Source organism: Culex quinquefasciatus, chromosome 3 (genome assembly GCF_015732765.1).
Source record: "Culex quinquefasciatus strain JHB chromosome 3, VPISU_Cqui_1.0_pri_paternal, whole genome shotgun sequence".
NCBI classification, from domain to species: domain Eukaryota; kingdom Metazoa; phylum Arthropoda; class Insecta; order Diptera; family Culicidae; genus Culex; species Culex quinquefasciatus.
Window position 1 is genome coordinate 179,942,596 of NC_051863.1, and position 27,043 is coordinate 179,969,638.

Genomic DNA, 27,043 nt, shown 5'->3' on the forward strand with positions numbered 1-27,043 from the left:
CGTCGCAATTTCCATTGGCCGTGGTCAATGTCACACATGACACATCTGGTTCAGACTCTGTCTTAGGGAAACCCGACCGGAAAATGCGGCAACGGCCAAAGGAAACCGGTTTACAGCTTCCGGAGCAACGGAACTTGCGCTGAGCTATTTTTAATTGACACAATCCCTCCTCTCCGACAGATTTCGGTGGCCTGCGGTCACGCCCCCGCAGATCTTCAATTAGTGTGAAGCGTTGGAGTTCATGATCCGATTGGAATGAGTTTAACGCCCATTCACGAAATCTTTGCTTCAGAACGCCGTCATCGCAGCCGTTCCTGAGTCCGTCCGGCAAAGCTGTTAATGTTTGGTCGTATTTTCCATATTTATTATGTTGCCTTCCGTTTTGCGCGTGCGATTTTTTATTACCATAATCTAGCTCTTGGATGCGCGGCCAAACAGGGGCGTAAAGTGCTACTGTTTGACCATTAACGCGGCCTGCAGCACAGCAGATGCATATAATAAATATAATGCGGCGAAGAAGTAGACTACTGTTGACGACGATGATCCGTAGCGATTAAACCTGCAAGATCCGCCGTTACGATCCGCTAACAAGGCGCAGCAGCGCGCGCTCGGTTCGATTAGCTTGCAATTAAGGGGTTGTTTAGTAAACAATTGCCTGCAGCACACTTTGTACCAGGGCCGACAACCGGCTGATAACGACGTCTCAATTTAGCACCAATGCCGGTGGATGATCACGGGCTCAATTGCGCGTGCAATAGGCTGTGACCGCTAGAGGGAGGAGCAAGTGTTGAGTATTTGAAATTTGTAAAAAAAACAATAAGAAGAATTATGCAAATTTGAACATGGTTTCCGACATTACATTATGAATTTCAGCTTCCTGATTCCAAACTATCTGAAGCACCAGCGATTTGGGTACCTTTCAAAATGGAACAGTTATTTTTAATCAAAAATTTAAAAATTCGACAGATTGTTAAATAAAAAGATCAAAAAATTAAAAATTAAAAACAGGAATTTCTAAAATTTCAAAACTAAAAAAAAATTATAAAAGATTTACTTAATTCCTTTTCACCCCGGGATTCAACCTGACGACCATTGGATTGCGAGTCCAACTACCGACCAGTCACTCCACCGAATTAACGACGCTGCCAAACATATAAAAAAAATGTTCAAAAGTTCAAAAATCATTTATTTTTATAAATGAAAAAACTCTAATTCAAAAATTAAAATCACATAAAATTTTGAAAAAAAAATCAAGATTTCAAATTCTAAAATAAAAAAACCTCAATATCTACAATTAAAAAATTAAAGAATTTACGATTTTAAGAATTGAAAAAAATCAACAACAAAATCTTATTCATAATTCAAAAAAAATAAAGATTTTTTCGAATATTTGAATGTCCACAAAATCCAAATTCATAATTTCAAAATTCAAAAATTGAAAAGCTCTTAAATTCAAAAAAATTGAGAATCTCAAATTCTAAAGTTTTAGTTGTTAAGCTGTTAAAAAATATTTTCACATACAATTTTAAATTGCAATGTTTGAAAAATTTAGCCAACTTACAAAATCCTAAATTTAAAAACTCTATACTCCTCAAATTTACAAACCCAAATTAAAAAAAAAAATAACTTTAAAAACTAAAAAAAAATGATAAAGATGTTTAGAGATTCAGAAATAAAACATTCAAGAAAAAAAAGAAGCACGAACCTTTCTAAAAATTTTAGACCTTAAAAATTCTAAAATTCCAATTTCTAATTTCCGAAATTCTAAAATTGTAAATCTTAAAAATTCTTGGAATCTCAGAATCACAAATTCAGAAATTTTAGCATTGTAAAATTGCAAAGCTCTAAAAATAATCCAAAATAAAAAAAATCTAATAAAAAATAATTCAAATATTGTAAAACAAAAATTCTAAATTAAAAAAAAGCAAAATCTAAAATTAATAAAATTAGGATTTTAAATTCTAAAATTAAAAAAAAAACTCAATATCTACAATTAAAGGGTTACATACATGTAAATCGACAGAAAAGTCAGAGGCTGGTGTGAGCACAAACTAAATTTTATTTAAAATCTGTTTTCAGGGAATTAAAATATACATTTTCATCCATTATCAAAACAATTTTGAAGACATTTGGTTGTATCATTGCCAAGATGTAGCTATTTGAAGTTAGCAGTTTCAAAAAACGGGTGCCACGTTATCTCAACCCTGCATTGACCAAATCGGCTCAAAATTTTGGTGAAGACTCTTTAAACCGGTCTTGTGTGCATGACGAAGGCCGATTTTCAAAAAACTTATTTAAGAAAAAGATAAAAATATTTTTGTGTTTTTCATATAAAAAATCGTCAGTTTTTGATTTTTGTCCTTTTTAAAAAGCAAAATTTCTTAATCGGGCTTCGTCATGCACACGGAATAGTTCTTGAGAGTCTTCACCCCAATTTTCAGCCAATTTGGTCCATCCCATCTCGAGATATCGGGGCACCAGTAAATCAACTCGGTGTTTCGAGAAAAACGCTCAGAAAGTTTGACAGTTCGCTTTGCGCACGGCAAAATGTTGAGCTGAAAATCGTCTCTAACTCAGTTTAATCATGTAATATCTTCATGAAAGTTTCAGGAGTGCTTGAAAATCATCATTTTAGTGGATTCAATTAATTTTCTGCAATATGAAATTTTGTGATTTTCTACATGTATGTAACCCCTTAAAGAATTTAAGATTTAAGATTTCAATTAAAAAAAATCAAATTCATAATTCTTTAAAAATAAATGATGTTGCAATTTTTGAATGTCCAAAAAATCTGGATTAAAAATTTCTATAATTCAAAAATTTGTAAACCTCTAAAATTCTAAATTTCTTACTGCTCTAAAGCACTTAAAAATCATCTGTAACTTAAAAAAAAAAAAACAAAAATTTCAATTTTAGGATTTTAAACTTGATCAAAAATTCTTAGATAACAAAATATAAAATAAATCTCAAAATCTACAATTTAAGAATTTAAGATTTCAATAATTCAAAAATTTCAAAAATCTCAAATTCATAATTTCTAAAAGTAAAAAGACATTTTCGATTTTTTTAATTTACAAATTATGGAATTTTTTAACTCTCTTATTTCAAATTAGAAAATTTTACAATTTTGATTCGATTTTTGAAATTTTGGAATATTTGAATATTTAAACTCAAATGTGCCTTGTCATAATTACCAGGTACTTATCTCCATTTCCGCAATTCCCTCAACAATCAAGCCTTCGAATACCTAGTTTCGAGTAGGAATCTCGCAATCGAGAACGCCAAGGCAATGCTGTAGAGCGAATAATTTAGATTTAGATTAATCCAAATTTCCAAAATACCACAGTAAATTGGTGTAGGTCGCAAAATTAAGTGGAAAATAGATTTTCCGAAAAACGGTGCCGCGTTCTGGAGGGCATGTTTTGGCTTTGTTGAAAATTAGGGTGGTACACTATAAAAGTGTTATTGAAAATCTAACTTTTTTGCAACATTAACGAAGACACCAAAATTTTATCTCGCTGTCTTCACCTTCTATACGACCAAATTTATAGAAATATACGACGACCCAATTCATAGAGTATACGACCAAATTTATAGAAATTAATCTGTTTTTTTAAGGTTGATTTGGACTGAAGGGTCAAATCTACAATTTCATAACTTAAATATCTCTAAAAAGGTAGGCTGAATGTTAAGCGCCTGCATTCGAAACCGCACCACAAACGAAAAAATAAAATCTTAACTTGAAAATGTCTAATGTTGTGTATAGCATTCCAGAAAAATCTATTTTTAAGACCTATTCCGTTTTTCAAATGATTGACGCGTTCGACACCTATTGACGTGACGATATGATTCAACCTGAACGTCAACGGCCTTTTCACCACAATAACCAAAATTGACAAATTAGTCAACAAAGTGGGTAATTAACACGCGCAGAGAAAGGTTGAGGGGCGCCGAAAATCTGAACACGTCTCAACTCAAGATATTGACGGGAGATATCGCCGTCGGCCCCACACGGATACAATATGACACTGACATTAGTCAGGCACCGTGTCGACGTGTCGTGGGTTTTGTGTATTAGCATTTCGCAGTCCGATGTTTGCTTAGAATTTGAAAGCTCTTTCTTTGAAATGTGAACCAATATAGATGTATGTCGTCCGGAGTGACTAATCTTCGATTGGGGGATCCCCGTGAAGATTACGACGCGTCAAGGTGAGTTACCAGGTGTTAATTCGCAGATTTGGGTCTAATCGTGGCATCCGGAAGGTCGACCTTTACGTTCATCGCTGATTCACGTTATCCAGTTGTTTTGCTGCGCAGGATGGCCTTGAAGAACAGGCTTCCTGCATTCTAAAGAGTCCCTAATTACCCATTTGTACTAACGGCGCCAAGTAATTGCACCGATTTGGTTGTCTGCCAAGAAGCGGTGAGTGCGAGGAAGATCTTCATTGAAATAGTTTATCCATTTGTCGCGTGTAGGTGCACTACTTTCCAGCAGTGAGCGAAAAACTCGGAAAGGTTAGAGACATCTATTTTTAACCTGCATCAAAATTTCAAGCATCAAGTGCAACTATTAATAGCGGCGTCCACCGCGATGCATCACGGCGGCTGAGAATTCAAGAGGAATTTGCTCCTCTCAGCGATGTCACAACACAAAGAGAGAGAGAGAGCGAGCAACTGTCAACACAACAATGCAATGTCCGCGCGTCGAACAATGTTTTGGGTCGTAAATTGGCGCGAAAAGCCGGGCTTCTTGAGCGATTATTTATTCTGGTGATGGGTGCTTTCCCGAGTTTATGGGACTTGTAAATAATTTCTCGCGTCAAACTGGTCACCGCCGTCACTTTACGACACCAAGTTTTAAGCATTTGTCAAATTAATCCCGCGATGTTTGCTCCGAGAGCCGGGAGAGAGGGAGCGGTTTCATTCTAGCGGATATTCAAGTCACGATCGTACGACCTGGCAGGACAGTCCGAAAGAATTCGGAATATTTTTACGATCCCCTTGCTCGTCGTAGCCGTTGAAATTTGAACAGGTTTTCGGCGGGTGTATCACAATCAGACTCTGCTTGTCTCTGTCCCGCGCGGATTAGTAACGGCCGTGTGAATTATTTTGAAAATTCTGTCATTTTTTTTTCTCACACTTCCGCGCCATGACTCGAGACGACTTTTCCTCGGCGTGTGACTAAGTGATCATGACGACCACACGTCATCACCAACGCCAAGGTGGTAGATTTAAAGGTGACTTGAATATTTCGAATCGATTTTTATGATTTTTTACAAAGAGCTTTTTAAAAACTAAGTAACGTTGAAACTTTGCATTAAAACGCAAGCCAATTGATCTACTTCAACGGTTGCCACCTTATTTGCATCATCTTGAGCATTTTGATCAATGAATGAGCAAGAGCGGGTTGGTTTATGATTTTGTTGGACTATCCCCTAATAGATGTGAGTGATTTCGCATGCTGACACATGCGAGCGGTTAGCTCGAGCCGCGGTTAATTATGATTTGCGACGATTTAGTGACCGTTTTCACAGTCGTAAAAAATGTGAGTGGAGAAAGTCGTGCTAAATACACGGAGAAAAGTCAGTTCTAATAGCCGTGAACAAGTATTCATGAAATTTGGAACTACGAAGAAAAGTGCTCAAAAATTAATCATGAAATTTGAACATTTTATTCGTGGTTCCAAATTTCATGAACGCTTGTTCACGATTATGGGAACTGATTTTTCTCCGTGTAGGGTCACATTTCAAAGGGATTTTGCGCAAAATTGGACGCGATATTTTGGCCAAATCTTTGTTTTGAAATTTTCCTTGATTGCGTGATAAGTCCCACCAAAATCGTTGATTGAATCAAGTTATATTTTATAAATACTGAAACGAATTCCAACCCAGCATATCGATTCAAAATTTCAAGTTAAAGAACATTTATTTGTGTTTCAGAGCTCTGGTCTGGTCTCTTTAAAAATATCTCCCTACCATCAACAAACCTGTTGTCCCAGCCAGACACCTTTGTCTTCATCAAGATCTATATAACAAAGTCTCCAATTTTGCAATATAGCTACATCATTTGACGAAAGAATGGCCAGAACGAAACTGAAATCCTTCTCTCTACACAGTAAAAAAAAAATCATGGTAATATTATTTCGTTTATGTCAGAAAAAAGTGTAATTTTACCTCTGAAAATGTGTAATTTTACCACTTTTCAGGTGTAATGTCACTTTTTAAGTCTAAATTGAGGTAAAATTACATCATAAAAGGGGTAATATTCAATCTTCCAAAATTACACCATCACAATTCACAATATTTTTTCCTGTGTAGCAAATTTTCGAAGAGTGTGCGCACCACATTTCCTTGTGTTATTCACCTTTTCCAGCATTCACCGGTATAAGGCGAATCCCCTGTACATTGTCTGGATGAAAACAATGAAAGTGACTCCTTCAACGCCGGAAGAGCTCCTCCACAGCGATGTCCTTACCCACATACCCCGTCGCCTCCGTCACTTTCCCACCGTTGCTGCAACCTGTCGCGCAGTCGACCTTGGATCTTGCCCGTCAACGAGAGCAATAAATCAATGCCAATACCCAAGTGTTACGGCAACTGCACCCCTCCGCGGTTGGTCCCCGTGCGTGCATAGAACAGTTCAACCTTGACGATCTGCACGTTGCTACCCCCTCCCCGCCTTAATGGATTCCTAATGGTTGCTTACGTCGAGCTGAATCTGACAACAGCAACTCACCAGAGGCAGCCGTGCTATACAGTCGAAAACTTGCTTCCTTTTAAGGGAAAGCAGCGCCGCGCCGAGTCGAGCGTCGAATGTGGGTCAGCCAAGTTTTTGTTGTCGACGACGACGGCTGACTTGCTGCTTGGGTTGAGACTTGCGACTAATTCGTCCGTCATCCTCCCGTGATACGGCAGAAATAAGTCCAGAAGACTGGTCACCAGACCGGTGCTAATCAATTTGCGAGCAGCGACCTCCCGTTCCGGAGGATGATGGCGGGAAGTTACAACAGTCCGCAGAGGTCAACCGAGTAGTATTAAATTACCAATTATGTATCCCAAAAGAGCGTTGTTTACAGAACTTACGACGCAGAACTTCGGCGTGGAATGCCCGGGATGTGACCCGGACGGGAAAACAATCACGTGAAGTGACGACGGTCTGCCACCGAGTTTTTTTTCGTTCTCTTTGCGATTCTCCATGATTCCTCGGAAATCAACGCGAATATTTATCACCAGCGTGACTCATTCTGACAGTTGGACACGGCGGCGGAGCTGCCCTCGAAGAGTTCGCGCAAAAAGTTGTGTTTGAAAAAAAGAACTGAATCGTTTCGAAGCTCTTTGTTGATGTTGGGGAGTAGGTCGCAGTAGGTTTGCTTGATATTCGCTGAACAATGTTGGTTGACACATAGACAAAAAGAGCAGAATCAATTTTATATGGAGTGTACTGTCTAATCCACCATACTCAGAATTCATTATTGACATCGAATAGGTTGAACATTGCATGACGTCAGGCTTTCTAGTTCACCTTGATGTTATCGGTTTGGCGTCCTGAGGGCGCCAAACACACGCCAACCTTCCCTTCTTGTGTTCCGGTATGCATTTGTTGACCGTTGGACAACATGCAACGTCCGTCACCATGCGCGTCATTGCACACAGCAGGTCAGTTTCCAGTACAGGTATCGAACCTTCCAGAGGAGATCCACCGTCCGGGAATGACCTTGTGGGTTTCGCCTGACCACAAAAAAAACCGGATTGAGAAGGTACAAAAATAATCACAACTCAAGTTCGTGCCATTCAACGGGCTAATGAATTGAAGACATCCCTCCGGAGACCTGGAGGGGACAAACGAATCTCAGGTGGAACAGGTTTATGCTCTTTACGTTGGCTCACTAATATCGTTCGATTTGACACCAAGTAGGATAGCAATGATCTAACAGATCCGCTTTGGACGCGGCGGCGATGTTCTGGAAGAGCCCAGCACACACGCGTGTAGCAATTCAAAACAAACCATCTTCTGTGCTGAGACGGCGGGAAGCATTCCAGTCGAGTCTGACCTCACTGTTAATTCCAAGAAATATGCCACACAAACACAACGGTATGTCCGACTGGTGGTGTACAAATACAGTCGAACACAGTGCCAGACACAGTATCTCTGTACGGACGAAGCACACGCGGAGGGGAATGATTACTGCCGAGAGTCACGAGCAAGGTCGTTGATTTCTTGTGGGGTTTGTGCGTTTGTTTGTGTCTTTCGGCAACCGACGATTTGATGTTCTGTTATTGTGGAAGTGAACATGAACCGCGAAGAAGGTAGGTTGAACGAGCTTCGCCCGGATGGTAATTAAAACCGGCTTGGAGTTGGAGTTTGTTGTTGTTGTTGTAGGTGGTTGACCACGCTCGGTTTGGTCAAAATCCCAAAAGGTAGATATTGACGAATTCAGGTTGCATTCCACATTGCGTGCGTCATCTCCGATGAAAGGGCACTTTCATCGGCGAGATACTTGAGAAACTATAAGAAACTTGCGCCACGCCAGAAATATGCGCGAATTAGTCATCATCAGCCGTCACGAGCTCGCTCGCCGGACAGACATTGACATACCTCACGTTTTACGACCCATTTTGGTCCGACGGACTGCCATACAAGGGCTGCCATTTGCGCCGTGATGCACACTCCACCTCATGAGTCCAGATCTACCTGACCTGTTGAATTTGTGGCAGGATGTCCCCACAAGTAGGACTTAATCCGCACGCTGGTTTCTTATCTCTGAACGAAGAGTACTGCTGCCAAATCGTAAGCCGATTTGCTCGGACAGGACAATAGTTGATTCCGTAATAATTCAGCACGGCGTCAACTCGACGGCAAAAAGTCCGCTAAATCCGTTTAACCTTCAATTGATGGTAACGATATGGCAGTGCGGATCCATCGACGTAAATTGAGCTCTTTGTTCATAATCTACTCAAGCGTCGGATAAGTGCTGCAACCATCATCGCCACCAATAGATACTATAGTATATACTTGCAGGGTTGTTACGGGAAAGTCGAAAAAAAATCCGCGCCAAATCCGCGCCGACCGAAACCTATATCCGCGCGAAATCCGCGCCATATAAAAAAAATCGCGACCAATATTCAAGAAATGTTATTTCCAAAGAAAAAAACTAATACAGAAAGCATTTGATAAAAAATTAAACTCGTTTTATGTTTGAAGGAATGAAAGCAAAAATCCTTTTAAAAATACCTCAAGAAACGTCAAGAAAAGTGTCACCAAAAAAAACTATTTGCAAATCAGAAGGACACTACAATAATTTTGACCAATATAAACAAAATAGAAAATTATCAACCAATATAAACAAAATTTAAAAATCTAATTCATTTATTCAATATTTAACTTCAAAAATGTTGGCTAAAAAAACCAAAATCTAAAATTTTATTATGATTAAATTTTAGATTTCGAAATTCTATAAATTCAAAATCTATGTATTTTAATACAGATTGTATTACAAATTTCTCACTAAAATTTCATTCCAAAATAATTTGCATTTCCAATATTTGAAATATTTTCTTCTAAAAAATTAAGAATTCAAGAATTTAAGGATTTTTAGAATTTAAGAAATTAAAAATTTAAGAATTTAAGAATTTAAGAATTTAAGAATTTAAGAATTTAAGAATTTAAGAATTTAAGAATTTAAGAATTTAAGAATTTAAGAATTTAAGAATTTAAGAATTTAAGAATTTAAGAATTTAAGAATTTAAGAATTAAAGAATTTAAGAATTAAAGAATTTAAGAATTTAAGAATTTAAGAATTTAAGAATTTAAGAATTTAAGAATTTAAGAATTTAAGAATTTAAGAATTTAAGAATTTAAGAATTTAAGAATTTAAGAATTTAAGAATTTAAGAATTTAAGAATTTAAGAATTTAAGAATTTAAGAATTTAAGAATTTAAGAATTTAAGAATTTAAGAATTTAAGAATTTAAGAATTTAAGAATTTAAGAATTTAAGAATTTAAGAATTTAAGAATTTAAGAATTTAAGAATTTAAGAATTTAAGAATTTAAGAATTTAAGAATTTAAGAATTTAAGAATTTAAGAATTTAAGAATTTAAGAATTTAAGAATTTAAGAATTTAAGAATTTAAGAATTTAAGAATTTAAGAATTTAAGAATTTAAGAATTTAAGAATTTAAGAATTTAAGAATTTAAGAATTTAAGAATTTAAGAATTTAAGAATTTAAGAATTTAAGAATTTAAGAATTTAAGAATTTAAGAATTTAAGAATTTAAGAATTTAAGAATTTAAGAATTTAAGAATTTAAGAATTTAAGAATTTAAGAATTTAAGAATTTAAGAATTTAAGAATTTAAGAATTTAAGAATTTAAGAATTTAAGAATTTAAGAATTTAAGAATTTAAGAATTTAAGAATTTAAGAATTTAAGAATTTAAGAATTTAAGAATTTAAGAATTTAAGAATTTAAGAATTTAAGAATTTAAGAATTTAAGAATCTAAGAATTTAAGAATTTAAGAATTTAAGAATTTAAGAATTTAAGAATTTAAGAATTTAAATTTTATTGGAGATTTTTTTAGATTTCCATTTTTTTTTAAATTTAATATTTTTTATTTTCAAAATTAGATTTTTTTTAATTTTAATTTTTTTTAATTTTGATTTTTTCTCTAAATTTTGAATTTTGGATTTTTTAGTTTTTTGGAGTTTTGAATTTCAGATTTTTAAAATTCTGAATTTAGAAATTTAAGATTTTTTAAATTACGATTTTAGAAATTCAAAATTGGTTGAATCTGAATTTTAAAAATTTTGATTCAAAAAAACTATTAAATATAAAAAAAAATTCGAATTTTTGAAATTTGAATTTTGAATGATAGAGCAATAATTTTGGAATGTTCTGATCTTTTTATTTTTCACCAAGAATGTTTAAATTTAGAAAAATATTTCTACGGGTAAATCCCATCTACAATTCAAAGGCAAATTGAATAAATCCACTAAAAAATTGAAAATAAATAAGGGTTAAAAAAAACATTACTCAAAACTCAAAAGAAATTACATATTTAGAGCCGGATATACTAAGAAATGAGTTAAGTGTAGTAATAATTAAATTTAAGAAATTCTCAACCATACATTTGAAAAATAATCTCTACATAATCTTCATCTTAATTTTTCGACGGTTCGTACTAAGAAAATACAAACAATCATTTTCAAAAAAAAATCTATTAATAAGAAATTGAAATTGCAACTCAATGAAAAAAAAAACAAACTTGAAAGTAATTTTATCTATTTATTTATTAAAATTGCCATCCGCGCGAAATCCGCGCCTGAGCAAAATTAGTCAGCAAATCCGCGCCAAATCCGCGCTATCCGCGCGAAACGCGCCATCCGCGCGACCCGCGCCGTCCGTAACAACCCTGTACTTGCGTCATCTCGATGACTTTGAAGAAAACAATAAAATTGATGTGTCGCTGCAGCGACGATTCCAGTCGGTGCCACTAAAAAAAATCCTCATCCAACTACCCAGTTGGGATTCGAACCGACACCTCAAACCAAATCACTGCGGTTAATCAACTGTTCCCGCAGATTAATCGCTAGTATATCTGGACCACAGCGCTGCGCAGCAGCCCCAGACGGATTGACAGACAGTCAGACGGGTGTGTGTAATAACTTCATCTGTTGTTCAAATCGAACTGCAATTAAGTATTTATTCCATCGACGCTTAGAGACGCTTCACAGGTTCGGTGGCGAAGTCACGATCTTGGCCACCGACGACGCGACAAAGTCGATGATGTTTGCACGTCTAATTGAATAATTTCTTTATTTGAATTGCGGTGCTGGGTGTCTCGCATAGAACACAGTAGTGGTGGTGGCCCCGGAACGGAACGCAATTGATATAAAATTGTATGATTTATGGCCAAGACGCAGGATTCCCTATCGCGTCTGAGCGTAACGATCGCTCCGAGAATGTCCCCGACGCGCGCCTGATGATGATAAAGGAACGCTATAAAGATTGTGAGGAAATGGCATTCCGCACAGCAAGTGACCCTGGTGAAGGAGGTCGCCGGTTGTTGCTGGTGTTGGAAATATTCGCCATATTTGAACGTCGCTTAGAGAAGGTGATTTTAACGGATTGCAGACTGGATTTCGTCATGTATATGTCAACACCATGACTGCCGGTCACACTCCCATCTTCAACGCAGACCAGAAAACAAGGATAGGGGATTTGCAAGAGAGAGGGGGATAAGGGAAATTCTCCAACTCTCCTTTTGCAGGAATATTCCAAACCAAATGCGTTTTCAACAGCTTTTCCACTCCATAGATGCCTCAAACGATTGAATTAATTTGTCACCAATTGTCAAAAGCCTCAAACCATCCGTAGTTGTCTGTTTGGTTTACCCACCGCCATTATCGCGCGTTACGGTGCTGGGGTGACACAATTGGATCTTGTTTGCGCCTAGAGTTCGAGCGCGCGCGCGCCCATACCAACAAGTTGCTGGCAGCTGGTTCCCTTTGGTTCCGCTTCGTCACTTCGCGGACCAGTTGAGGTTTCGTGCATCGCATACCCAATTCGAGAGACACACTCACCATTACACACATTCTGAGGTGTCGAGTTGGAGGCCAACGGTAGCAACAGGTCCGTCGGAACAGGTAATTAAGTTTGTATCAAATTTCACGAAGTCGCGCGACGCGTTATTCTGAAGCGTTCTAGAACTGTGGGGTACCTGTCAGTCAGCGCTTGCGAGACTCCATGGTCCGTGTAAGCTTCGCGGTGACGACCGCACGGACCTGTTGCGGTTTGATCTGGATTGGATGTAACGCACCAAATTTGCATACGATTAGGCGCCCCGGGCGATCATTATCGCAGTCACGCTCCAAACATGGACTTGCGGGTAGTCAATCGAGGGTACATTGTGTTTAGGTTCATGATATCATCACGACTACAGTTCCACATCTCTAGCAGGAGGAGAGTTGTTAGAAATTGCTCGCAACCTTTTCGCGAGCGACCACAAAAGCGTAGTGGCCACAGGCCAACCGAGACCGCGCCGGGACCGGCGACGACGACGACGCGGGTGATCACTAGACCGTGAATATCAATCTCGCTCATAGAACCGGGCCCTGCAACATGAGCCCGGGTTGTATAAGTTTGCTCAGCGTGTGACACACACCGCGACACATGCAAGTCGCTTCCCTTTATAAGGCATCCCTCGCGGCGAAGTTCTGGACGGCGGCGGCGGCGGCGTCGCCGTGTGAAAAGCGCTAGAAACGATAAATCACCACCGTAAAGTAACCGTAGCCAATAAATTAAATGTCCGCGCGGACTCAATGACCGTTTTGCGTCGTCGACTTCGACTCTGCTACCTTGTACGGAGTTTACGCAAATCAACAACCATATGGCCATGGGAAGAGTCCCTTTGTTAAAGCTGCTGCTGTTGAGCAGGGTCAGTAATTGGGTTATTAATGGACCCTAACATGCCAACATTCAGGTCGCGCGAGCACACAACATGGACCACTTAGCGCGCGCTCGGGAGAGAAGGCAAACAACTTTGAACCCACAGAGCAACACCGAGACGAAGGGGCGATGTTTACAAACAGTGCAGTGTCTTCCGCCGGTTTCCTGGTCGGACCACTGGGTCATGTCAAAATAAACGGAAAAATGATGCACCCGTAATGAACGTGTGCGAGTCGCGTGTGGTGCGGTGGTTGGTCGCGGAGTTTCACGGACAATTGACGGGGACAGTAATGTGTTGGACTTTATAACGTAGCAATGACGGTTACGGCACACTTTTTGTTGTGTTCTTATGAATTTTATTTATAATTTTGATTTTTATTTTTTAAATGTTTCAAAAAAAAAGCTGATGAACTCGATAATGAAAATGAATATTTTCCATCGATTTTTTTATTAGCAAATGATCAATTTTGCATTAGCGGTTTCTTTTTACAAATATCCGTACAAAAATGCTAAAAAAAATGTTTGAAATCTATATCTTGAGAAGGAATTTTCTGATCGATGTAATGTCTGTGGCAAAATTGTAGCTTGAAAAAAAAATCCCAAAATTTTTATTTTTATTTTTAGATCTAAAACTGTATTGTGTGAAACCCTTTACCCTTTTCGATTTATTTCATTTTATTGATAATATTTAGTAGACCACAGGTGCCAACTTAAGAACTAAAGTTAATGGTTTCACAAAAATACTTTTCATTTGAAAAGTACAGTCATCCCACATATTCGGAACACCCACAAATTCGGAACAATTTTATGATAATTTGTCAATAGCATGCCAAAAGTAGCTTTTCTGTCGACCTTACTATTTTTAGAACCTTCATTTGGACATTATCTTGCTATTTCACTAGTAAAAGTAGTACTTTTAGAACAAAAAACTTTATTCCAAGACTATTTTGTCCAGAGCAGCAAAACACTGCCTCCAAATGGCCTGTTTCATAATTGTGGGATGTTATTGTGCCTCCCACTATTGTGGAACACCTGAATTTAACTGATATTTTCACAAAAAAAAGTTATCAAACTATGTATAAAACATCACTTAGCTTGAGTTGCATTGGTTTCAGTGTGAGAAGTCATTATTTGGTAATAAACATGTACTCCTGGAGAGATCCAAAGTTTGTTTACATTCGTAAGAAAAAAGTGTTCTGAATTTGTGGATTTCAAGGGTCAAAGTAATTCTTCAAAAACTTCATATAAAAGTTAAAATTTGCAGATGTTCGATACAGCATTCGAAAGATCGCAAGAAAAGCTTTCAAATGAAGGTAAAAGTGAATTATTAAGTTTAATTATCGATTTGCTATGATTTTTTGAACATTGGCCAATCTGGAAACCGTTCCGAATATGTGGGATATTCGGAGTGTTTTTTTTTACTTTTCTAATCACACAATTAAAAGACATGACTTGGCTGAAATAAAAAATCCGTCATGTACCATAGCCAGGGTGACCATTCAAATCCCGTTTTCAAATTCCCGACTTTTTTCAGACTTTTCCAGAATGCTCAAATAAATGACTTTTCTTATAGAAAGTTTTTTGTTTGAAATCATTCTTTAGATAGATTTCAAACAAAAAACTTTCTATAAGAAAAGTCAATATTAACCACTGAAAAAAATGAAATGAATTTAAAAATAATCCAAATATACGCATTTTTTGTAAAAACAGAAACTAAACAACACTGCTAAAAAAGTAGTAATCCAGCTGCGTGTAAAACGTCTGGGTGTAAATTAAATATTGCTTTATTTTATACAATTTTATGTGATTTTACACCCTGAAATATGTAGCCCATCAGTATGGGAAATCTACTTGACCGAAATGTCAAGCTCATATATGTGTTTATCCTTACAGCTTTTCATCGGTCTGATGGCCGAGTGGGCTAAGGCACCAGTCCTTACTATTGGTGCTGAATTTGAATCCCGTCCGTTGCAACTTTTTTTTGTGTTTGCAAAAATTGTACATGCAGTGTGTAATATTAAGTGTTTATTTTGACGAAAGTGGTGTGCATGCGTTTGCATGCGATTTTACCATCGGATTTTTTGCTGTGAACAATTGAAAAAAACTTCACAAATGGAACTTCATTATTATGATTTAGTGTAGAAACACAAACAATTAGTCTTTGAAAAAATTATCGAAAGTTCAACAATGCTTATAACATTCATGTTATTTTTTAAATTGGCAAAAGTATAGTTTTGATACTTCGTTTCAACTGGAAATGACAAAAAGTTAAAGATAACTGAACTTAAAATTTCGTTCCTATTTTTTTTTTTAAACTTCATCGTCATTTTAAATCAAAGAATGATTAAAACATAATTGCTGAAGTTATTCATGCAAAGGATTTAGAAAAATGTCAAGAAATTCATAAAAAAAAATTGCCTGGTTCCCTTTTTAATTTTGTAATTTTTGATATTGTTTTTTTTTAATCAATGTTAATTTATCTAGTGAACAGTATTTAAAAAAAATTAATGAACATTCAGTTAGATATGATTTTATGTTTTACCACTTATTTTAAGCAACATGTATGAAGAGACAATTTTTTTAAACAGTTTTGCAATAACTCTAAATTTCCTGGATTATTTTTTTTGCAATTTCAAAATTTTCTTTATCTTTTCAAAACGTTGAAATTTTTTTTTAATTTTGGATTTTATTCGATATTTAAGTTTTCCGAAAACTGAAAATCAAGCTTATGTATAGTAGTAATTTAACCATACTCACAAAAAAAAGTTTAACGGCAACATTAAAAAAAAACATATTTTAATTACTTAAAGAATTTAGTTAAACAATTAAAAATATTCACCAAAAAACCATTGCCAAACTCAAGTTGGAATCTGTTTTCAACTATTCAATCTATGTGACAAAATGAAATAGAATCATAACTCTAAGCTGGCCATTAGGCTCTATTTTTATATTAGTTTTTCATTAACTTTGCCTCTTGTATGATAAGCAAAAATTTATAGAGATCATATGATTCATGAAAAATATTATGAATATCTGTGTCAAAGACTCCAATATTAATTAAGATCTTGAATGTCTTTAACAGCTTTTCCATACTCAAGTATATTGAAATAGTGAAAAGAACATTAAATTTAAAGTAAGTTATTAAAGAGTGAATTCAATTTGAGAATTGTACAAAATATTACAAAATTATTCAAGAGTTATAAAATTAATGTTCAATCAAGCATGCTTATAATTCCGACTTTTCCCGACTTTTTGACAAAAAATCATAAATTCCCGACTTTTTCCGATTTTTGGCGGTTTTTGGCGAATTCCCGACTTTTTCCCGATTTCCCGACTTGAGTGGCCACCCTGCATAGCTCAAAAATTGGTCTACTGAGACACATAAAAAAAAAATAATAAAATTGATCTTGGTAAAGTTTGTCAAAATTTGCATAACCTATAACTTTACTGAAGCCACCAAATCGACTGATATTCAAATATTTACGTAGAGCTATTGTATGGACAGGAGTGGTTCAAATCAGGGTAGTAAAGTTTTTTTTATTTGGATGAAACCTATGTCTACACAAGTCTCCATACAGGCAGCCCTCAAATTTGTATGGAGACTTGTGCCTAAAAAATAGAATTTGAGTTGAAAAAAAATTTACACATTCGATCCACAAAAACAAAGTTTTTTTTTGTAAAAGCACGAAAATCTACGATTTTTTTTCTCTAAATTGATACATTCTTTTAAATAAACCGAAATGTACTTAAACGCAATTTTGAAAAATTTTCATAGGTAGCTCCATTACGAGGATAAGGGAGACTTTCCACAGTATACACAAATAAGCGTCGCTTGGAGTTTGACGGTTTTTGTGTAGGGAAGATCTTGGATAAGCTGTAAAGGTGCGTTACAATCAGGCAGCAGGGGAATTATGTTTCAATAAAAAATATATATAAACGGAACAAATATTTAAAAAAAACAGAGGGAATAATGTATTCTAGGCTGAGTGTTTTTTTTACCATAGAAATATACAATTTCTACTGGAACCACCATCTATAAACCACCAAATTTTACGGGTCTCAGAAAAATACAATTTAAAAATTCAAAAATCAGGAGATAAAATTGTTCATTTCGACAAGATTCAGCTTATTTCAATCAAGGATCATTGTATCTATTTATAGATACAACCCAAGTTGGAATTGCAAATTTAAAGATCTGTATCTCAGCAAATTTCAAATCATTCAAATTCTGTTTAATGTGAAAAAATAACAGGTTGATACATAAAAATTTAATTTACTTGCAATTTTTTTTTTGAAAATTCTCTAGAATAAAAAAAGGAAAAGGTACTTTCCTGAAACTAACGACTAATGTATTATTCTTGGATCATTCTAGAGATTTTCCGAATCAAATGTAGCAAAAATCATCACAATCGTATAATATTTGACTGAAACCGTTTGGTGCTGCAGGGATAATGATGTTTTTAGGCATAGTGGTATTATATTTTGAAATGTTAATATTTCTTTTTTAACCAAAATAACCCCGTCAGTAATAATTCCAAAAAACCCACCGTCGCCGTCACTTGTGCAAGTTTGTGCCAAGACGCGACTGCGCGCAATATTGTGCCCGTTTCTTGCGCATTTCAAGCCATAATTTGCGCTTTTGACCAAATATGGGCGCAGACCTTTGGGGTTGTTGTGTTCACACAAGCACTCCTCTCTCCTCGTACCGCCGCCCCCCTCGATCTCTCCAACTCAAGCATCTCTCTACAGGCAGTGTTTAATGTGCGTTTTATCGCACAAAATTTTGCGCTGCATATTGACGGGTACAGGGCTGTGGCGTACTGTTTTTTTTTTTTCAGAAATTTATCCGAGGGGTCCACGTATGGTCTAAATTCTAGCCTTTAATTTTTGAGACCATTTCCGCACAAGAAATGACGCAGCTCGAGTCTTCTTCGAGTTCAGGTGTCAGTGTCGTGACGTGACCCCTCGATCTACCAGTCGAATTGCTTATTATCACCCTGACACAACATGGTGGCGTACAACAACGTACTCGCTCAACGCCGAGGTTGATCACGCTGGCGCCACTGCTGCCATCTAAAGCGAAGGGTTTTAATTCGAGATCTCGCGCGCGCGACATTCGGCGTCGCGACGGCATGTCATTAGCATGTTTACTGCCGGGGCTGCCAATAATCTTCTCGAGACCCAAGGGGGCACACACCACTTCTTCAACAACTCATCAGATTTGGTCATTTCGCAGCACCACTTTTGAGCACCAATCCATGAAATCTGTGTCTCTGCAGTGGCCAGTCCACAGTATCGCACTTGAGGGCCACAGACCGTACGAAAAAGGCATGTCCGGACGCTTCTGGAGAGTCCGTCGTCGCCGCTGCTCGAAATTGGGTCACTCATTTTGCCCGTCAAGACCATATTGGTCGCGCACAACTTGCTATTTGCATTCAATTAGTCCGCGACGACGGCCAAAAACGGCAACTTCATGACGATCAGATTATCGACCTCGCGATCCTTCAAGATATCTCGGCGTAGATTGGCAAATTGCGTCATCTACGAGGGGGAAACCGGCGACGACTCGGAAACGGATGTTCGCACATTGGCCGAAGGAAGTCGCGGTGACGGTGTCGGCATTTTACACAAAAACAACCAAACACATAAAACAATTATTGGTCCCGGAGTCGTTGGGACGTTTGAGAGATGAAAACATGGACAATTAAACGAGAAACTTGTCCGAATGAGCTCACTGCTAGGTTGGTCATTGAATCAAGATGAAACTTTTGCTTACCGTTTGTATCCAGTTGTCTATGGCGTGGAGGACACATTTGTCCGAGAATCCGCGATAAATGAGGTTTGGGTGGCGCGAGCGCGCGCTGGCGTTCCCAATGGTGAAATATAAATAAATGATTTTATGAGTGCTGTGCCGTGTTGAAATATATACAGACTTCAATTGAATTGATATCGTTGTTTGCTTTCTGCATTTGCTGGCCACTGTGACTGCGCTTAATGGGATGTCCGAAAGTTCGTTTGCGGTATGGCAGGAAAAATGATACATATCAAAATTACTCAACAATAGTTTTTAACACCTTAATGCTCAATTTCTATTTCCTCTTTTTATTTTTCTAGTGTTTAAGGATCATTCAATCAACAACCAAAAAACATCAAAAAATTCAAGAAGTTTCCATTTTTTTTATCAACATCAAAGATATATTGTAAAATGGATCATTAGCGAATATTTTTTCACTACAAAATATTTTTTGTTATCTCAAGAAAAACAATACAAATGCTTAACGATGTTTTCCATCAAATAAAGTTTTCAATCAGAACCCATTTTTTACAAATCAAAAATAATGAAAGGAGTCAAATAACACCGTTGCAAATATTCCCCCCTCCCCTCTTCAAAATTGGTCCGAAAAATCAGGGGAACAACTCTCTGCGTAATCGGCCGATTTCGACCATTTTTAATTTTTGTATTTTTTTATTTGACTCAAACTTTGTGGAGATCTTCCCTATGACCAAATAAACTGTTTTGTGTGATTGGTTTATCCATACAAGTCTTCATACAATTTTGGCTGCTGTCCATACAAAAATGGTATGTAAATATTCAAACAGCAGTAACTTTTGAGTGAATTTTCTGATCAATTTGGTGTCTTGGGCAAAGTTGTAGGTATTGTTGAGGACTTTTGAGAAAAAATAGGTACACGGAAAAAAAATGCAGATTTTTTAATCAACTTTTTTTTTACTAAAACTCAATTTCTCAAAATACGTATTTTTTGATTTTCGAGATTTTTTGATGTTTTAGGGGACAAAAATCCGCAACTTTTGAGCTATAGAGAAACATGGTCAAAAAATCTGCCGCCGAGTTATGATTTTTTTACAAACATTGAATATTACGCCCTTTTGAAATGTTTGTCTTGATTTAAAAAATTTCAAAATATTTTTTTTCGAAAAGATCGGAAAATTTCGCTAATGTTTCATGTATTAACATTGAAAATCGGACCATTAGTTGCTGAGATATCGTCATTAGAAAATGGTGGGTTGTTTTGGTGACATTTAGAAAACTTCAATTTTCGTGTTTCTTTTTCTTAAAGCGGCTCTATCTCAGCAACCCGATGTCCAATCTTCAATGTCTCTTAGACAATTTTATAGCAAATTTTCTGAACTTTTCAAAAAAAAAATATTTTTAGAAATGGTCACTCATGGTCACTATTTTAAAAAATCGAAAAACTGCAAATATTTCGCTAAAATCAAACTTTCGGTGGCTATATCTTGAAAACGGAACTTTTTATCAAAAATTCTGTGAAGTACTTTTCGATTACAAATTCAATTTTGCATTTAAAAATAATGTCAAACTTGTTTTTGCATGAAACTTCGATTTTTTCCAAAAAACACTATTTTTTCAAAAAATCATAACTCGTCGGCAGATTTTTTGACCATGTTTCTCTATAGCTCAAAAGTTGCGGATTTTTGTCCCCTAAAACATATCAAAAAATCTCGAAAATCAAAAAATACGTATTTTGGGAAATTGAGTTTTAGTAAAAAAAAAGTTGATTAAAAAATCTGCAATTTTTTTTCCGTGTACCTATTTTATTCTCATAAGTCCTCAACAATACCTACAACTTTGCCGAAGACACCAAATTGATCAGAAAATTCACTCAAAAGTTACAGCTGTTTGAATATTTACATACCATTTTTGTATGGACAGCTGCCAAAATTGTATGGAGACTTGTATGGGTGAACCAATGACACAAAATAGCTTATTTGGTCATAGGAAAGGCCCCCACAAAGTTCGAGCTAAATCAAAAAATACAAATAAAATCCATTTCCGGTTTTGGTAGAGAATTGCTCAGGGGACAAAACTAATTACTGTATTGATGATCATATTTAGCATGTTTGGACTCGTTTAAAAATGTTTTGATTTTTTTAGGAAATTTTGTGCAAAAAATAAAAAGTTCGTGAATACTTCGATATTTTGGAAACTGCAAAACAACTGGACAGGTGAATAATGCATTCTAAAACACCTTTTTCATTAAAAAGTTAAAACCGTAGCCTGCTATTTAATTTTTTTTTTACTTTTTTCTACTATAAAAAGTAGAGCGTCCAATTTCCCGTTCCGGAAATAAATATTTCCCGTTTACAAATTTCCCGGGAATTCCCGAAATACCAGCGGAAATATACATTTTCCTACCTTTTTGGCATCAATGTTTTGAAATTATAAAAAAAAATTATGAGAGAATTTAATTCATTTCAACCTTCATATTCATATTGAACTAATTAGCTTTTCTGTAATTTTTTGTCAAGGTTTAATTCAGATAATATTTATTTATTTATTAGTTAGGAATATTATTTGCTTATATGTTGGGTAACAAAAATTACGTTATTATGGATTGAATATAAACTATTTTATTTTCGACAACCTATTTTAACGATTTTTTTTGTTATATCGTTCATATATACTCACCTCTTCCGGCCAGTATAAAAATTGAGATTTGTTTGACATTTTTGTTTATTGGTTGAAAATTGAATTGATATAATTAAATTATTCAAAAAGATTTGTTCGATAAGAATTTGTTTAAAAGTATTCGCGAAGTTACTGATTATTATAAATTTAAAAGGCACGTGAGCTACTAAGGGCATTAGAGGGTTAAATATAAATAAAATATCGTTTAATTTCAACCACTTTTACACTATGAAAATTATTTTAATCTAATTAATTAATTAGGCCATATAACCATATAACTTAAATTATACCATAATTGAAACCATGAAAATGATTAAAAACAACTTCGTATCATATGAAATTTAACCAAACCATATTTTAAAAACATGCTACAAATATTTTAAAACTCTGAATTGTGATTTCATGAAATAGTGTTTCAAGTTGAATAGCGCTAGAAATTACATTTTAAAGGCAAATTCAATGATAATCTATTTATTCACAAGTTGATAATACTTGATCTGGAATAAGTTGTTTGTCATGAAAAACAATATTTTTGCATGATTATTTCACTTTCAACTTTATGGTCACTGAGGCAAATTTAAAAACAATTTTATTGTTGTGGAGCATAGATTTCCACAGCCCAAACACTTTGAATAAAAAAAAATGCTGCTCAACAAAAAATACTAAAGTAGTAGTTTATGCAACAAGTTGCAAAAAGAGGATTTTTTCAGCACGAGTCGTACATTTATCCAACGAGGTTCACCGAGTTACTTTTCAAAACAAGTGCTGAAAACTTCAACTTTTCAGCACCCATTTGAGTGCTGAAAAGTAGAACTTTTCAGCATTTATTTTGAAAAGTGTTGCTATTCGATTCTGTTATTTTTGGTACAGAAAAGTAGGCTATTTCGTCGTTCAAGAATGACAGGAAAAGTAAGTCGTTTCACGACGGAATTGCAATTTTTTTTTTTTTGATTTGGTACGATTTGAGAGACAGCATAAAATATTAGAAAATCTATATATTTTTTCAAAGTTGCATGATTTTTCTACAAGCAGTCAAGCCATTGAATGATCCTCAGACTCATTTTGACCATTGAAGTTGCTGTTCTATACAATTCTGTTGCAAAATATCAATCAGAAACAGGATCAGAATAAATTTCGTTAAATTTCAAATTTCCCGGGAATTCCCGGGATTTCCCGGGAAATTTGTTGAAAATTTCCCGTTTCCCGGGAATTTTGTAACCCCAGGAAATTGGACGCTCTAGTAAAAAGTGACATGAATATTATTAAACCGTAACCTTGCAAAACAACTGGATCGGTATAAAATGCCTAATAAAATACTTTTTTTTTTCAAAGGTCGAGGAACATATGCTTCAAAAAAATGTTTGTAACGGCCCTAATGTTACAAATACCGGCGCATAGAACAAAATGGTTTCCCTCTTTCCTCCCCAAGCGCCAAAAATGAATAGCGGGTGTAGAGACACTTCGCATAGACGGTCTTACTTACAATTCAGAACAAATATTTAGCCCAATTTTTTTTTACATTACAGCCAAAAAAATAGTAAAAGTTTTTTTTTACACTTTTTAAACTTTTATTTTCTATAAATAAAGCCAAGACATTAAAACAAATATTTTACATAAGTTGACATACATGGATCAGTTTGTAAACTCCGATTCACCATTTTGTAAACCAAACAAACTGCTTCGAATCATGCCTCCAAAACTAAGAAAATTAATTTGCACACAACATGCAGGGAAAAAACTAATCAAGCTATCCCACGCTCCTAACTCGAACGCAAAGGCTTGAAAGCCTCAAAATTTGCTTCACAAACTTCGCACTCAAACCATTCAGATCACGTACCCCAAAACAAAAAGATCCTCCGCGTACCACCACACACCACACGGTATATGACGCAACCTTGTCCCAACCACCCCGCAGCAATAATGCGCAAAACCAAACTAAGCCCATTTGCATCGCTCTACCAACAACGACTTGCGTCGACCGTACTCGAAAGCAACACACATCAGGCCCTTCTTCTGATGAATCTTCGGTCTCCTCCGCATGCAGCCGCGCCGTTTTAAATCGATTGATGAAATCATTGGCTTTTGAAGTCGTCGTGCGGCAGCTGTCCAAATACAACGCTCGCGCCGGTGACGCCAAACGGACAAATCCATCAAAAGGCGCTGTTTGTTGTTGAGGAGGATCGCCGCACGCATCTCGATTTAATCAAATGACAATTACTTCTCGCTGCTGCTCAACTTGTTGCGCCTCACAACTTGGAAAAGGTCGGTTGTGTTCTAGCAGTTTCCCAGCTCTTCGCATCAGCTGGGAGCAGTCGAAAGCAACTCTGGATATGTGGGTTGAGCGCGCGCGCTCTCGGTCGGTAGCGCAGCTATAAACGAAAAGTTCTACCGTCAACAGAGCTTCCCACTCTATACGACGCGACGCGAACTAATTTGTGTCCAAGTGGTTCCGCCGCCGTCGCCGCCGGTATTCGGAAGATAAAACTTTGGGAGTTTATTAAACCCACATTCTCGTCGTCGACGACGACTGATGGAATCAAAGCGAAGAATGAACTTGCGCACAGTATTTGGAACACGCACACAACCACGTCGTGATCCCACACACGTATAGAATTGTCGTAGAGATGCGGGTGTTTGTCATCCACAGTAGTCAGAGTGGTCGAGGAAAGTTACAGTTATGAAGTATTTGGGCGAGATAATATGCAGATCTCGGTGCTGAACCACGACAGGTCGTTGGCTTATATTTTGGGGGAGGTTTCTTGGAATTTTGTGGGGGTTTACTCACACGTATCGATGCTTGTGGAAAGTTTAGACAGATTTGGCACTTACCTGTAAGAGAAAAAAAGGGATATTCGTTAGTACTCAAGAAATTTAACACTTGCAGCCCCAAGGCGGTCCAACAAGTTGGAAATGCAACATTCAATATCGAGCAATTCTCTAGAAGATCGCAAAACTACTTTTCTACGGATTTAATTTTATTTGTATGAAACTTTGTCCATCGATTCCTTACGTCCAAATAAGCCATTTTCCATTATTCGTTTCTTCATACAAGTCTCCATACAAATTTGGAGGGTGTCCATAAAAAATATATGAAAACATTCGAAAATCTGTATCTCTGTATCTAAGACAAATTTTTAGGTTTTGACTCGGACTATTAAGAAAAAAAAGAAACGCGTTTAAAAAATAAACCAATTTGTTTAATAACTGTTTAGGCTGACACAGTCCAGACTCGATTATCGGAAGGCCTCGGAAATGTTTCACTTCGTATAATCGAATCTTCGGATTATCGAATCACGAAAAAAAAGTTTTATTCGCTGTTTTATTTTTAATGGTCGAGTTTAAGTATGACCCATAAACTTTTTTAAAATTATTTAGAATTTTTCAATCCAAGATGGCGGCCAAAATGGCAATGAAAACATATTGAAAAAATGATTTTTTCTATTTAAAAGGCAATCAACTCAAATTTGATGTTTAAAATAAGAATATAAAAATATAAAAAAAATTGTTGGTCATGATTCGATTATCCGAAGTCCTTCGGATAAACGATCCTGGACTGTACACATATGTTTAAAAGCCTCGATATTTTGTCATTATTTAATATGTTTTAGTACTGTTTAACTTTTTTCAAATAAAATATATAGGGTTAGTGAAATTTCACGATTTCGCGGACAGCGTGAAATCCGCGAAATTTGGCTTTTTTCCGCGAAATCCCGTGAAATTTTATGTTTGTGTGAAAATGTCACGATTTTTCTCAAAATAATTTATCAAACTCAAAAAGGAATAAAAATAATTTTATGAACTACTGTAGAATTAAGCGAGTGAATACCCTGGTTTAATTACTGATATATAGGGTTAGTGTTTTTTTACGATTTCGTAAACGGCGTGAAATTCGTGAAATTCATAAATTTTCTCAAATCATTTTTTTAAATAACAACATAATAAATATTTCATCCAAAAAGACTATTATTGTTTTTGTATCGACACTAACGACATGTCTTCCCATCTCGTATGGGCGTGTCCAGATCACCATGTTCACAGAATTAAGTTGAAAGATACCCTCAGGGCCCGAGGAAGACTACCAGAAATTCCGATGCGAGACGCGTTATCTCAATTTGACCTTGATGTTCTCTATCCGATCTATCAGTTTCTCTCAAATTCCAAAATATCTATTTAGTTTTCTTCCAGTTAGTTTTCCTTCTGTTAGTATAACTCGCCTTCGCACAAAGCCGTCGTTTCTGGATTGCACCGGAAGCAAAGCAAGGCCGCCCCAGCAGCTGGACACCGAGTTGCGGCTGAGGACAAAACGCAAAGGCCAGAAGAGCCAACCAAGACCCCTACACAATCCCCCTTCCCTTCCCACGCCCTGTCTTTAACATCAATCCCTTCCCTACTAATCCCGAGTAGGCCGCGGGTAATCGGCTCCCCTCCCACTAACATTTACACACAAGATCCTCTGTAATTATTAAGTCAAATGTAATTACAAAAGCCGACTCGGTCCTAACCAGGTCCCAGTACCGAAAAGGACCTAATAAAAATAATTTTATGATAAAAAAAACGACATGTCTCCGATTTTTACTTTAGGGACGACATTCGAAAGAAACGACGACTGTTGGTATCCAACTGATCCACGAAGGCAGTACGTCTCAGTACTAATGAGGAGGTTGCGGGTTCAAGTCCCGCCTGGAGCCCGGTGATTTTTTTCGCTTCGTGGATCAGTTGGATACCAACAGTCGTCGTTTCTTTCGAATGTCGCCCTAAAGCAAAAAGACTATTTAATTAAATTTTATAGGTTTTCAATTAAAAAGCTTGAATGTCAATTTTATATGAACCATTTGAAGAAATGTTCAGAGTTTTGAATTTTATTAGAATCCAACTAAATTTAGCAATACTTTCATTCACTGAATTAAAAATTTTACTGCTATTTCATTTGAAAGGTATAGTTTTGAAAGAAATTAATTCAAAATAAGATGAAGAGTATTGTTTATCTTTAGAATCACATTTTAAAAACATATAATTTTTTTGGGCCTGTGTAATTTCAACTAGGCATATTTGTTTATTTTGGTGGATGATTCCTGTGAAAGTAAAAAATACTACTTTTTTGTTTTCATTTCTCATTTAGAATAAAAATCTCGATTTTGTTAAAAATTATAT

The 27,043-nt window shown here is 36.0% G+C and overlaps 1 protein-coding gene across 2 annotated transcripts in view; it reads right to left on the reverse strand.

Moving 5' to 3' along the window:
• The window catches only part of LOC6049354 (myosin heavy chain, non-muscle), a 110,860-nt gene that overhangs the window by 48,360 nt on the left and 35,457 nt on the right, over positions 1–27,043 (reverse strand). The window lies entirely within an intron of this gene.